Genomic DNA, 14,124 nt, shown 5'->3' on the forward strand with positions numbered 1-14,124 from the left:
GTTTTATAACTATGGAATCTGAGGCACAGAGAAGGCAAGTGACTCATCCAGGAACCCACAGCCCATAAGTGTCTGGGACAGGATTTGAACCCAGGTCTTCCTGATACCAAGAGCAGTGCCTTAGCCACTATACCAAGCTATCTCTCAACTTCCTCCCAGCTTGCTGTGTACATTGAAAAAAAAAATTAAAACAGTCAGCCTCCTGATAATGAATATATACTTTTTCTTCTTAACTCTTCCTTTTTACTACCATTCTTCCAAGGTTTAATATGACTGATCCTTTCTTGTTTTAGGACCTACTCCTAGGGAGTACATTGCCTCCTAGAAGGGAGTTTTCAACAGAAAAAAAGGAAACATTGTATATAATCCCCCAGTAGTACTCAATGACTCCTTTCTTTCTTTCCCTTCCCCCTCCAAGGAGATATCATAGTTACAAGGGAACACCATCACTTAGTCCAAATTGGTACCTGAAAAAAGGACCTCCTCTACAATATACTTATCAAGTGGTTATCCACTGTTTGTTTGAAAGCCTCTGTTGAATAGAAATCTACTATGTCCACAGGTATCACCTAACAATTTTGGATAAGTCTAATACTTATGAAGTCTTCTTTCTATAAAACTAACTGTGCTTATTTTCATTCTCTAATTTTTGATCTCCTTCCATTTGGGATCAAGCAGACCAAATCAAATCTTTCTTTCTTATGACAGCCTTTCACAAAATGGAGGGCAGTTGTTATATCATCACCCCTCCTACCCTCAAACAAGACAAACTTTTCCAAGCTAAGCATTCCTAATTCATTCAAGAAATCATTATATGACATGAATTTTAGGCTCTTAACCTGTGCCACTTTCTTTCCTCTGGATGCTCTGTAAACTATCAATATCTTTTCTAAATTTGGTGCATAGTTGGGCAAGAAAAGAGGAAGAGAATGGGAAAAGCATTTATATGGGCCTACTACTTACTAGGCACTATGCTAAGTACTTATCATTTAATTTGATCTTCACAATAACTCTTGGAAATAGATGCTATTATTATCTTCATTTAATGGTTGAGGGAACTGAGGCAAATAGAGTTTAAGTGACTTGGTATAGTCCCACAGCTAGCAAGCATCTGAGTTCAGTTTAGAATTTGGGTCTTCCTGACTCCAGACCCATAGTTCTAGCCACTGCTTCACTGTGCTGTCAGATCAGATGTACCTCTGCCACACAAAACTGAACATATTACTTTACATGCTGACCAGATAAGTCACAGTACAGAGGAATCACCGCTTATTTATTCCTGTATCTCAGCTTAATACTGCCTACAATCACATGAGCATTCTTAGATCCTTATCACACTGTTGACACAATGATTACATTGCCTATTAAAATACCAAGATTCTTTTCAGGAGAATTAGAACCTAGTAACATGTCTGTCATCTTGTATTTGTAAAGCTTAATTTTTTCAATACATACATACATACATACATACATATATATATATATATACATACATACATATATATATATACATACATACATATATATATATATACATACATACATACATACATACATATATATACATACATACATACATACATACATATATATATATATACATACATACATATATATATATATATAGCTAGCCATTCTTTTTCTTTTTAACTCTAAACAGATAATGGTCTGGCACCACAAAGAGTTAGTATTCTGTCAGTGTAAAAAGAGTCAATATGATGGTCTATAGTTAAAATAAAAAGCACAGCATGAATGCAGATACCAGTAAATAGTCTTTTTCTACACCAGTTTTACCAAGATTAGAATATTGTGCTCAATGTTAGTCTTTACACTACTAAATATGTGGCGAATTTGGTATTTTCTTGGAGAATAGTAACAATAACATAATCACAATAATTAAAGTGGCTAGAAGAGTACTTTGTACTTTGTTGGTGCTTGATAATATTTGTTAGATGAATTGATGAATGAATGAATGGATGGGTGAATGAATGAACAAAATAGACTGATAAACATGCTAACAATAATGATAAGTGAATAATTTCAACAACCAAATAAATGAGTAGGTCAGTTGAGGAAAGTTTCCAAGAATTGCTATTGTTTAGCCTAGAATTAGTATCAAACAGTATCTTTATTCCTGATTTCAAATTTTCTGAAATCTTCAAACCAGAAAAGGATTTTCTTAAGGCAAGTACTAATTGGTTGTTTTCTATGTCCATTGAGGACTAAATGAAATGAAATTATTTCAGCAGTAAAATGTGAGAGATTCCATTGAAAATAGGAGAAGAAACCAACTTCTTGATTATCAGAAAAAACACAAAACTGACAAGTGATACTTAGGGGAAACATAGACTTTCTTTCCCTAAAGATTGTCAAGCAGAAAAATGGCATTTGACTTCAATGATTTAGCAATTCTGCTACATAATAGCTGAGTTCTAGAGAAAGTAATCTTCCAAAGTCTGTGAAAAAAGATTTTGTAACAGACAATATATCCTCAATTGTGAAAGACTTAGCTACTTTGATAAAGACAATGATCCAAGGTAGCTCCAAAGGATCTATGATGTAAAATGCTATCCACCATCAGAGAGCAAACTGATGAACTCTGAGTATAAATTACAGCATAATTTAAAAAAGAACACCATCTTTATTTTTCTTATCTCTATGTTTTCTTTTGCAATGTAGGTATATGTTTTATATAATTTCAAATGTAAAATCATTATCATGTTTCTTGTCTTCTCAAAGAGTGATGAGGGGGCAAAAGGGTAGAAGAGAATTTGGAACTCAAAACAAAAAAAAAGGCAATTTAAAATATGTAATTGAAAAAATATTTAATGAAACAAATAATAATATATTTACTTATAAAATATATTTTCCAATTAAATATTAAAATATTAATGTTACTTTTTAAAAAATGAGTTCCAAATTCTCTCCCACTATCTTTCCCTTCCCCTCTCATCAAGAAGGCAAGCAATTTGATATAGGTTATACATGTGCAGTCCTACAAAGTGTTTACATGTTAGTCATGTTGTGAAAAAAACAGAATATCTATCTATCTATCTATCTATCTATCTATCTATCTATCTATTAAAGAAGTTTGATGTGCATTCAGACTCCGTTAGTACTTTCTTTGGTGGTGATTAGCTTTTCTTTTCTTTTTTTTATGAGTCCTTCAAAATTGTCTTAGATCATTGTATTACTAAGAATAGCCAAGTCATTGACAGTTGATCATTGTACAATGTTGCTGTTACTGTGTACAATGATTTCCTTGTTCTACTCACTTTAATTTGTATCAGTTCATGTAAGTTTTTGCAGGTTTTTCTGAAAGCATCCTGCTCATCGTTTCTTATAACACAATAGTATTCCATAACAAATATATACCACAACTTGTTCAGCTATCCCCAAATTGATTGGCATCCCCTCAATTTCCAAATCTATGCCACCACAGAAAGAGCTGCTATGAATATTTTTGTAAATATAGGTCCTTTTCTCTTTTTTATAAAATACCTTTGGCTACAGACACAGTAGTAGTTTCACTGGGTCAAAGTTATGCACAGTTTTATAACCCTTTGGGCACAGATCCAGATTGTTCTCCAGGATGGTTAAATCAGTTCACAACTCCACCAATTATGTCCCAGTTTCCCCACATATCCTCCAATATTTATCATTTTCCTTTTCCGTCATAGTAACCAATCTGATAGGTCTGAGGTGGTACCTCAGAGTTATTTTAATCTGCATTTCTCTAATCAGTAGTGAACTAGAACATTTTACGATTATAGATGGCTTTTATTTCTTCTGAAAACTTCTTGTTCATAACTTTTGGTCAATTATCAATTAGGGAATGACTTGTATTCTTATAGATTTGATTCAGTTTTCTATATATTTGAGAAATAAGGCCTTTATCACCAACACTTCCTGTAAACTCCCCTTCCCCCCCGATTTCTGTTTTCCTTCTAATCTTGGCTGCATTGACTTTATCAACATTTTTTTCAAATTTAATATAATCAAAATTATTCATTTTCCATTCTATAATGTTCTTTATCTCTTGCTTGGTCATAAATTTCTCCTCCATTTTTTGTGCCCAAACTGAACTATGTAACCCTCAAAGATGATGTAGCTCCTTGTGTCCCATGCTGGGGGTGTGTCACTTTCTCCTATATTTTCTACAATGCACTTAGAGAAGAGGAGATGAGAGACTTTTTCTTCTCCTTAGTACTTATTTATTAAAATGTTTCTGTGTCATTTGAAATATATCCATGTATATATATTACTTGCCCCTCTAGAATTTGTTTGAAGGTGAATTGGGGAGAGTTCATATAAATCTATACCTTGACTCCACCATCTTGGCTCTGCCTTTTAATATACGTTTTAAAAATAATACCTAGCATTTGTATACCACATTTTAAGTTTTAAAAACTGGAACCTGTGGATAGGGCAGTGGCCCTGAAGTCAGGAGGACCTGAGTTCAAATCTGGACTCCATCTAAACATTTGACACTTACTATCTGTGTGACCCTGGGCAAGTCACTACTTGAACCCAATTACCCCTGCTAAAAAACAAAAACAAAAACAAAAAAAAACATAAAACTGTAACCTACCTGAGTACAGAAACTGTCATGTATAGATTTTATGACAAGATGCTCTATACAGAGTAGGTACTTAATGTATGTTTATCGAGTTGAATTTCTCCTTTTGTTCCACCCAAAGATCTGTATCTTCCATGGTGGAATTGAAAACTAAATGGATTCAGAGTAAAAAGAACAAGATTAAAGTCCATATTGTGGAAATCAACTTCTCAGTCTTTTTTACTTACTTTATATGTGAATGTGTTGCTATCTTTCTCTCTACATGCTGTGTGTGTGAGTGTGTGTGTGTGTGTGTGTGTGTGTGTGTGTGTGTGTGTGTGTGTTCAACAGAGAAGAGGAAATATCCATGGAAGAAATAGGTTACCCTTGACTCTGAGCCTAAACTTCCCATTCTGGCCACATTAACCCAATTAAAGTCTTCCTCTTGTCATTTAGTTTTTTCTAACTCATGGCCCTTGAGACCACCAGAAGCTATAATTGACTCCTAACCCAGTATAAAGTGTTTAAGAGGGAAAATGACCACAGGTTTTCTCATCTCCTTTACTTCGTGCTTCTCCTCACTATCTGGTTTCATCTGTCCACCTTCCCAAGACTTATGTATGCCCTGGTACCTGACTTCTTACTTTGGTCATGACTCCTCTGCTTATCTTGACTTCTGGTCCTTATAGGGTCCCTTTGATTCTCTACTGATCAACTGAATCCAACTGGACCATAAGTTTTCAATATTCGCTCATGTAGTCATTCATTTAACATTTATAAACTACCTTCTAATTGCAGTATGTTCTTTCTTAAGTTCTAAGGAAGATACAAAAATAAACAAGACATAGTCTCTATATTAAGTTCACTTAACTTACTTATGCAACTGGTACATTTTGTTTGCAGCATTCCTTTTGTTCTCCTGTTCTGCCCTTTATTCACATCCCACCACTACCCATTAATACAGCATAAGTCACAAAGCCATGGAGTTTAACCTGAGGAGTTTGTCACATGGCTTCTTTCCACTAGTGGCTAAGGAAGAATGAAGACCATTTACCTTTTCCTCCACATATTTTCCTTACTATTTTTCAAGACATTTTAGCCACCATTTTAAAATGGATTTTGCCTGTGGCTTTTTGTCTATTATTATTTTATTTGTTTCTTTGTTTCTTTCTTGCTTTCTTTCTTACTTTCCTTCCTTCCTTCTTGCTTTCCTTCGTGCCTTCCTTCCTTCTTTTCTTCTAATTTTCCCCTGGAATGTATATGACTTATATACCTGGGAAAGGGTACCTTTGCATATGCTAACCACTCACCTTGCTGTTAATGATGCTGTAGCCAAATTGCCATGTGTCCTCTGGTGGTACCCAATTTAAATATGAGGTTGGTGCATTTTTTACAGTGAAAGCAAAGTGACTGTCCAAACGACTGCCAAACAGTGTTTCATGCAATAGCTCTAAATATTATACATTTGAGGACAGATTTAAAGACCAAAAAAGGGGGGACAGCTAGGTGGCACAGTGGATAGCACCGGCCCTGGAGTCAGAAGGACCTGAGTTTAAATTCAGTCCCAGACCAAACACTTGACACTTACTAGCTGTGCGACCCTGGGCAAGTCACTTAACCCCAATTGCCTTGCCAAAAAAAAAAATTGTAGTCCTCAAACAATATGTTTTATATTATGACTTTTTGTTAGTAATACTACATCTCAGTAGGAAGGCTATAACCATAACTGTATAAACATCACTTTACAATGGGAAGAAAATACATGTGTACACAAAAAGAGCTATAACTTTGACTTCTCTCTTTATTTCATTTTTCATTTCCTACAGTCCAGTGATTTGGAGGAAATCTTATTTTGAGCTACATTTACTTTTCACAAAGGTCTAAGATTTAACACAAATAATCACTTACTGCCTAATTTGCATTTTAAGGCAAGTTGAATCCTATCTTGGAACTCACCTGGGCTTTGAAGCATGATTCAATCTGGAGCTAGCCAACTCAGTGGAAGAGACATCAGTCTCAGAATACGATAGAACATGCTTTTGTAGAAGACTGAGTAACTTTATACTTGGTGATAGTGAGTCAGCCCCACTTACCTCTCCCCGCACACACACACACACACACACACACACACACACACACACACACACATATACACACACACCTCTTTTCATATGAATTATGGACGTAGGTATATGTTGTCAAAAATTATTTACGTTGTCAGCGAAAACATATCAGCCTTTTTTTTTCAGTCTGAAGGAAGCCTCAAAGACATTAGAATGTCTTATATTAAAGTAGTTCTGAATTTGCTGGCATTGGCTTGCCGACTTTGAGAGAATAGAGTGGTGATTTTATCATGTGTCCAAGGTTATTTTTTGCTTATAATTAAGAATCTTCCCTACAAATCAATAAGTGCTCCCTCCATTTGTCTCTGATTTATCTTGTGGAAATAAAATCACCAGGGATATGCTTGGTCAGAAGAAAACTGTAACACAATAATTAAATACAATTTTGTACTGCTATTTAGGTGAAGGGAACAAAAATTCTATCAATACATCCTGAAAGTTTATTATATTAAAACCGTGGTTTATATTTATTAATTATCCATTTGTCCATTAAGGTCCATATTCGACAATAAATGTCCAATGCTTTTGTCAGAGCTTGATTGACAGACTTTCCTCTCTCATTATTCCTTTAGTGGTCAAAACTATTCTAAACCCTTCTGCCTGTGGTTTCAAAGGCCAATGGTGTTAACTATTTATTAGACTGAGATGGTTTCCATACACCTTTGAGGTCAAAGGTTGAATAAGTAATTTCTGGTTTTCCAAGCCTCTGAGACAAGAGACATTCTGACTGATGTGCCATTCAATGGAAATGGATTAGTAAAGCAGATCAGTCAGTCAGTAGGTTTATTAATTAAAGTAATCTGCAAGTTTCTGAATAATGTTTCTGTGAAAGAGAATCTTTTCATTTGGAGGAATATGTGCAAACCGATTTCAATGAGTAAGCAGTAAAGTGTATATTTGAAATGACATAAAAGATGTTTTTAAAGGCACTAGATTGGAAAAGAAGTTAGTCTAATCATATATTAACAGCTAAATATGGGCAATGTGAGTGATATGATATTATACACAAGTCAAGTCAAATCAAATCAACAAGCATTTATTGTGTTTTAAAAAGAAAAAATAAAAAATACCTCTAAGACTGCATGAATCATTTATGGAAGACTTATGGAAACACATGGGCACAGATCATACACTAATGTTGAGATGACATGGAAGGACTGTTATCTCTAGAAGTAGAAGTCTACCTTACCTATAAAATTGCAAAACCGTTGTAGTGTTTGAATGGTGTCTGCAAGGTATTCATTTAATCATCTAAGGAATTCTCAGATCTACCTATCCTGCACCCAAATCTGCTGACCTCCAATCAAACCATCTCTAATTGCTATCTCTGGATGGCAGATATCTTAAACCCAATATGTCCAAAACAGAATTCATTGTTTTCCCTCCTAAACTGCACTCTCCATACTTTACCTATTACTTTGGAGGGCATCATCATCCTTCCAGTCCCTCTGACTGGCAACATAGGAGTTATACTGGACTTCATTCTATCTCTCACTCCCACACATGCACACGGAATTTATTGCCAAGGTCTGTCAATTTTGCCTTTGTAACATCTCTCGAGCATTCTCATATGACCAATCTAGTGCAAGACCTTATCATTTCAAAACTGGCCAACTATAATAACTTTCTTTGGGTCTGCCTGCCCTAAGTCTCTTCCCACTCTCCAATGAATTGTTTTTTCAGACACTAAAGTGATTTTTGCAAAGTGCAGTTTCAATGATGTCATTCCCATACTTGATAAACTCCAGTGGCTCCCTATTACCTCCAGAATCAAACACAAAATTCTCAGTTTGGTATTCAGAATCACTTATAACCTACCCCCCCCCTTACATTCCCAGTCTTGTTGCATCACATTCTCTGACATATACTCTTTGATCCAGTGATGCTGGCCTTCTGTTTATTCCATGAACAAAACACTCTATCTCTTGGCTCTGGGAATTTTCTTGGGCCATCCCACTTGCCTGGAATGCTGTCACCACTGCCCTCTCTGGCTTCCTTTAAGCCCCAACCAAAATTCCATCTTTTTTGGCGAAACCTCTAACGTCTCTTAATTTCAGGTTTTTTCCTCTTTTAGTTACTTCCTATTTAACCTTTATTTAGTTGTATTTGTATATATTTGATTTTATTTTGTCTCTGCCATTAGATTTAGACTCATTGAGGCAGAGATGGACTTTTGCCTCTTTTTGTATGTACCCACCCCCCAGCACTTAGCATAGTGCCTGGAACATAGTAGCTATTTAATAAATGTTTATTGATTGATTAGTGTCACTGAACTGGTAAATATAACAACAGATAAGGAAACTTTATACAGGATGTGGGACTTGAGCTAGAACCTTAAGGATAGGCAAGATATGGCAAAGTTAAGGACTGTTAAACAAATTTAAGTTTGAGAAAATAATATGAGAAATATAAAATTGAAGAGCATTTTAAAATAGAGGCGGTGAATAAATGAGTTTGATTTGACTAAAGGCCTCTGGAAAATGAGTAGTTAGAGATAACATTGGGAATATAGAGAAAGATCAGATGGTGAAGGACCTTGATATCAAGTTGATAAATTTGCTTAATAGTGGAAATAAAAGAGTTAGTTCAGTTGTATGGTGATGAAGACATTAACTGGGATGATGCCATTGAGAATGGAAACAGATGAACAGAGCTGGCTATAAAGAAGACAAAGACCTACATCCAAGTGAAGTGAAATGAATATTGAGAGCACTTGAAAATAAGTTAAATGAGGGTTAGTTGAAGGATATTGGAAAAAAAAGAAGGTTTTAGGGACAGAACAGAATCTAATCAGTCCAAAGGCAAAGCCAAGATAGAAGAGGGAGAGAGCACTAAAACCCATCTCTTTCAATATTCATCTCCAAACAACAGTAAAATAATATTTCAAGTCAAATTCTAGAGCAGCACGGCCAAATGAAAGGTCAAATTGACATATTTTTCCAGCCCAAGAAAACTTGGGAGTTGGGAAGGAGAGGTCTATGATACTGGGTTAAGAGCTGACCTGGAGCACACACAATGACAACACAAAATGTGAACTTTGAAATTGGCTGTGAAAAGAGCATCAGCAGCTTCAAGAACTCTTAGTCCAGAGAGGGTAAAGAGATTAGACAACTGGCAGATTACAGGGTACTACACCCATTACTAGCTTTGGGTGTAGAATCAGGTGCTCTTTGCCAACTCCATTATCTATAGAACAAGTATGTTTGTTTGTTTGTTTGTTTGCTTGTTTGTTTTTGTGTGGAGAAGAACACTTGTACCTGCAAGGGAGCAGAAACACTTCTTGGTCAAGAACAAGAGTGCAGACTAGGAAAGTGACCATAATTCTCCTCAGATCACACCAACTTTGAAGCACCAAAAACTTTCAGCCCCCTAGAATTAGCTGTGAAAATGGCAGGGTGAAAAAAACTAAAGCTTGGGAGACTGACCCCATATCCCACCAGAAATCAGAACCAAACAATAACATAAAGTTCAAAGTCAAGAAATAGGCTGGGGAAAATGAGCAAATGAGAAGAAAGAATTTAACCATAAAAATGTAGTGGTGACAGGGAAGATTAAGACCTAATCTAAGAAGATAAGGATGTGGAAAACAGCTACAAGCAGGGCCTCGATGAAAAAACGGATATTGGACACATGCCCCAAAATAATTACTAGAAGAGTTAAAAAAAATTAAAAATCAAAATCAAATCAGAACAGTCAAGGAAAAATTGGGAAAAGAAATGAGAAGGATACAAGAAAATTATGAAAAGAGAACTAATAGCCTGGTAATGAAGGAACAAAAATGCTGAAGAAAATAACACCTTAAAAAACAGAATTGGCCAAATGGTAAAAAAGATACAAAACATCACTGAAGAAAAAAGAATTATACATATATTTTAAAAGCAAATTAGTCAAATGTAAAAAGAGGTTGAAAAGTTCACTGAAGAAAACAATTCCTTAAAAATTAGCATTGGGCAAGTAGAAGTTAATGACTCCATGAGACATCAAGAATCAATAAAACAAATTGAAAATATTAAAAATGTAAAATGTCTCATTAAAAAAACTGACTTTGAAAAGAGGCTAAAAACATAATTTGAGAATTATTGGTCTACCTGAAAGCCATGGTCAAAAAAAAAAATCTTAGACACCCTATTTCAAGAAATTATAAAGGAAAACTGCCCTAATATCTTGGAACCAGCAAGCTTGTCTGCTATAAAGACATCATTTCTGAAATATATAGAGAACTGATTCAAATTTATGAGAATATAAGTTATTCCCCAATTTATAGTCAAAGTATATGAACAGTTTTGAGAAGAAATTAAAGCTATCTATAGACCTATGAAAATATTCTAAATCACTATTGATTAGAGAAATGCAAATTAAAGCAACTCTAAGGTATTACTTCATGCCTATTAGCCTGACTATAATAACAGAAGAGAAAAAAAATGACAAAGAGGGATGTGGAAAAATTAGAATACTAATGCATTATTGATGGAGTTGTGTACTGATCCAATCATTCTTCAGAGCAATTTGAAAAGTTTATCAAAGTTTGTCTCTGTGCTGTCTTGGCAATCTGACTTTACATGTTTGCCTTGATTTACTTAAGAATTATTTTGGATTTTTCCCTCAAATTTTAAATCTGATTCCAGTTAGAATAATTACCTGATTATGGATTTGGTAGCTAAACTTGGAGCCCCATTATGTCTTCTGATTCTAATGAATGACATAATCTTCCTCCCCCACTCTTATCCTTATGTTACTTCATTCCTCTGACCAAATGGATTGAACCTTAATCAGTAATGTCTACCTCACAGATCCCTAAACTAGGAACTAATTCTCATTCTTGATGAACTGTATAAATTCCTTACAGATTGTGAGAGCTTTGACTCAGAAGAGTATGCGATCTGCTGTTCTCCTCTAGAACAGTATGTGGTCAGACCTTATTAGGGATTTGTATAGAGGATGTCATCAAATAAATATATGCTTGGGCAAAATAATAGACTAGCCGTGTCAAGAGAGCAAGGAGCAACTAACGAACAGCACACATACTCCTTTGGTGTCCAAATAATGTCTAAAATCCCCAGCCAAGATCCCCATCATGTGAAGCAAATGTTTTCTGGCAAATTTATGGGAAAACATGGATAAGAGTTCCATGGGACAGGCAGGCATTGATGGGTTGGGATTTGATTCAGTGCAGAGAATTCCCACACAGATAAGATCACAGATCCACTGTTGTATTGGAATGCTATACCAGAAGGGTGATGAGTAAATGACCCAGAAAGTGTATAATAGAAAAGTATTTGGAACTGTTACTAAAAAAAAAAAAATCAAGGCAGCTACTTGGCATAGTAGGTAAAGCCCTTGACATGAAATCAGGAAAACTCAAGTTTGAATCCTTTCTCATACAGTTACTAACTCTATGACCCAAGGGAAATCATTTAACCTTTCTCTGCCTCAGTTTCCCCAAGTAGAAAATAAGGTTGATAATAATAGCAGCTACTTCACAGGTGTGTTAGGAGGATTAAATTATATACGTAAAGTGTTTCAAAAGCATTTAAGTGCTATCTAAACTGTATTTATTATTTTAATTTTTATAAACCATCTCCCTTCTATCTTCTACTCTTCCTACCCTCCCACCAGTAGCAGCCATCAACTATTTAAAGACCAAAAAAACATTGAGTTCCCTAAGCAGCTACGGATCCCCTTGAACAGAAATGCAATCCAACTGTTTCAGAGGGAAAAAATACAGCACCATTAACATTGAAGAAACAAAAGAGAAACCATCCTGAATTAATATATTATAGAGGAAATGGTAATTATTTGATGCATAGGTTCCCAGCGCCTCACAGCTCTAATGTCTTTTGGAACTGCTACATGCTGTGAACAGTACATACAGAAGAGAATACCAAATGAGGTTCTGTCAAGGGCTCAGGGGTTTGTGTGGGGAAAAAAAAATAATTTCTGTACCATTTAAGAATGACTCAGTCAAGTATTTTGTTTTCGAGGTCCAGAAATCAGCTTGTCTGTTTTTTGTTGAATATTCTTATGTTTATTAGGACAAAAAAAATTGTGAAGAGATCCAAATGGATCAGTCATACTTCAATGAACTTTTTAAAATGAAGACTGAAAGAAATGGCTGGATAATTCTTGACTGACTATGGTCATGGGAGGTAAATAAGATTTTTATCCCCTAAGTACCTGTAATACTTCTTTAAAGACTTACATTAGCTCCTTTTCCAGAACATAGGAAGCCCTTTCAGTCATTCACTCTTTCTCTATCACTTTGTTTTCTTTAATTTTTTATTTTTGCTTTGCTGCAAGTCAGTCACATAGGTTTTATATATTTTGTTTTATTTTTTTACTACTTGAGAGAAACATGACACAATGAGCACATCACAGTCAATGTCCTTGGGCATATTTCATGGGCTTTTGAAATCATGTTCTCGTCTTTGTGACAGAAAATCATCCTGATTTTATTGTATTAGAGCTCAGGAAAGCATAATGCTAAGTGCCTGGATAGTTCATTAAATCCATCAGAGAGAAGAGAGCTAATGTTTTCCTGTATACTCTCAGGAATAAGAAGCTAGGCTGGATCAAAACCCTTCTAGCTGTCTTTAACAGTAGAGGAAAAAATGTACTTGATGAGCTTTGTGGGAAATATGGCTTAATTTGTTTTCTTAAGAAAAAGACATGCTAAAGGTCAATTTGAACAGGAATGATAGATTGGTTGCTTTATTTTAGTAGTGTAATGAGGATTGTCAGTAATATATTTCCTTATCTTCAGCGTCCTAAGCTAACCAAGCCTGGCCTAGTATTATCACTAGTTTTTATTATACTACGTTATGGAAATGCTTGTTTTTATTCCATAAAATAAAAATAAAATAAATCTCTTACGTACAATTTGCTATCCTTTAAAAATTATCATGTAAATTTATTTTTCCCTTTTTTTCTCTCCTCAAACCCTAGAGATGGCTACCATTATACACAATATTACACACACACTCACACACACACAAGCTTGATACCTCTGTTTAAGATGACTCTTTAAGCAATGTCATGTAATAGAAAGAGCAGGACTTTTAGGCCTGGTTTGGCCATCAATTCACTGTGTGACCTTTGGTATGTCTTCAAAGTCTTTGAGGGTTAGTTTCCTCATCTGGTAGTTGAATCACCTGTCTGACAGGGTTGTTGTGAAGGTCAAATGAGTCCGGATTTGTAAAATATTTGGCAAAACTTAAAGGGCTATAGAGATGACAGCTAATACAATGAATTTTAATAATTGACACTTTAATACAGAATGATTTGTTTGCATATAGTATCTCTTTTGACCCTCAACAGGACTGTGAACTAGATATTACAGACACTATTTCCACTTTACAGATGAATAAATGGAGGCTGGAAGGCCATTATGTGGCTTGCCTATGACCATTCATTTAGTCAAAGAGCTACAGTCAAGAGAGACCTGGG

This window comes from Phascolarctos cinereus, unplaced genomic scaffold (assembly GCF_003287225.1).
Source record: "Phascolarctos cinereus isolate Bilbo 61053 unplaced genomic scaffold, phaCin_HiC Scaffold_1;HRSCAF=81, whole genome shotgun sequence".
Lineage (NCBI taxonomy): Eukaryota > Metazoa > Chordata > Mammalia > Diprotodontia > Phascolarctidae > Phascolarctos > Phascolarctos cinereus.